Genomic DNA, 2,263 nt, shown 5'->3' with positions numbered 1-2,263 from the left:
GCCATTCCATGAGCCCTGTTCTCATAATTTAATCTTTTAACCAATGGTATCATTATAATCAATCTCCACAGTTAATAATCTTTCTGAAACTGTGTCGCCTGAACTGAAGATTGTACTCTAGTTGGGGTCAAACCAGAGTTTGTTACAGTTGTGGCATATCTTCCACCCCTTTATTGATACGCCCTTTCAAAATAAAAGCTTCTGTGATTTCCACGCATGGATGACTCAATCTCTCTGTTTCTAGTTATTCACCATTTAGAAAATATTCTGATTTATTATTCTTATGGATAGAATGGATGAGCTCACACTTATCCACATAGAAGACAACCTGTCAATTTTGCCCACTAACCTGATGTTCCAATATCCCTTCGCAACTTTCTGCTCTCCAGAAAAAGGACAAAGTTAGACAAAGTGAAAGAGCATGGTGAGAGGGTAGGAGGGGGTTGACCAAAGAGAATGATGGAGCTAAGAGTTTGCTGAGTACTCACTGAGATTTGCAGAGTTTGAAGCTGTATGTACAGCCCTGAAACATGTTTTTTTTAAAAAGTCAATGGAGGTGTTCCTGAATGTTTGTGCTCTGATGATTTGATTGGTGCTGGTATGTAAGATCATGGTTCTGAAAGGGTTAATGCCGAAGAATCGGTTCAGCTTCACTCACTCTGATGATATGATCAGGAAAAAGATTAAATTAGAGTGCAGTGTGATCTTGATCAGAAGGGCCAATGCGTGGCAGATGGAGTTTAATTTAGATAAATGCGAGGTGCTGCATTCTGGCAAGGCAAATCAGGACAGCACTTATACACTTAACGGTAAGGTCCTGGGTAATGTTAATGAATAAAGAGACCTTGGAGTGCAGGTTCATAGTTCCTTGAAAGTGCAATCTCAGTTAGATAGGATAATGAAGAAGGCATTTGATATACTTTCCTTTCTTGGTCAGTGCATTGTATATAGGAGTTGGGAGGTCATATTGCAACTATTCAGGACATTGCTGAGACCAGTTTTGGAATATTGTGTGCAATTCCGGTTTCCCTCCAATAGGAAGGTTGTTGTGAAACTTGAAAGGGTTCAGAAAAGACTTATAAGGATGTTGCCAGGGTTCGAGGGTGTGATTTACAGGGAGAGGCTGAACAGGCTGGGGTTGTTTTCCCTGCAGTGTTGGAGGCTGAGGGGTAACCTTATAGAGTTTTATAAAATCTTGAGGAGCATAGATCAGGTGAATAGACAAAGTCTTTTCCTTGGGGTCGGAAAGTCCAGAACTAGAGGACATAGGCTTAGGGTGAGAGGGGAAAGATATAAAAGTGACCTAAGGAGCAATCTTTTCACACAGAGGGTGGTACATGTATGGAATGAGCTGCCAGAGGAAATGGTGGAAGTTGGTACATGGACAACATTTAAAAGGTGTTTGGATGGGTACATGAATAGGAAGGTTTAGAGGGACATGTCCAATAGCCTCAATGACAATGTCTGTGTTACAATTGCAATTTGTAACTAATTGAACCATGCATTAACACACATCTTGTTCAAAGCATTTTGGTAGACCACCCATTGTTCATCCTCTGCCATGTTAGACCAGGAAATTCCGTGGACACATTCAGAAAATAAGGATGGTATCAGCTGGTTACTGAGCCAGTTGGCAGCGGTTGGTGTTGCGTGCTCATAGAACAGTGTTTCTTGAAAACAGGATGACTACTGTGGGTTACAGAGAGAATATTTATGCAAATAAGAGCAGATGCCCCTGTGGCTGTGCAGACCACATCCTGTGAATGAATTAAGATGCTGGAGAATGTGCAGTAACGTGTGTACTGCAGCGTGCAATGCACAAGGTATTACTGTGCTGCTGAAGAATAGCTTTATGTTCTGACCTCTTCAAGGTCATGTTAGAATTAGAGGCTGCAAGATTAAGAGAAAATACTGCAAACACTGGACTTTTCAGGCAGCACCTGTGGTGTGAGGAAGGGTGGGCTAACATTTCAGGTCAATGATTCTTTGTGTGAACACCAAATCAGACATAAATCCTAGTAAACCTCACAGATTGGTCATGATTGACAACTCAGCCTCTCTCATCAGCAAGTAATCATTAAAATATTACAAGTAAATTTTTCTAACTGTACATAAGATGACTGAATTAATGGAATCGATGTGAAGTTAAAGATACTTAGCTTTAGTTACAGTGATTTATAAAACACTTCTTTTTATTTTAAAAATATACTTTATTCATAACAAGTAACTCTATATCATAGTCACAAATACAGTTTGGTTCCGT

Source organism: Chiloscyllium plagiosum, unplaced genomic scaffold (assembly GCF_037043375.1).
Source record: "Chiloscyllium plagiosum isolate Xiang-an unplaced genomic scaffold, Cpla_swu_hap1 HiC_scaffold_29, whole genome shotgun sequence".
NCBI lineage: Eukaryota > Metazoa > Chordata > Chondrichthyes > Orectolobiformes > Hemiscylliidae > Chiloscyllium > Chiloscyllium plagiosum.
The sequence above is the reverse complement of the archived record's forward strand: the minus strand, read 5'-3'. Positions refer to the sequence as shown.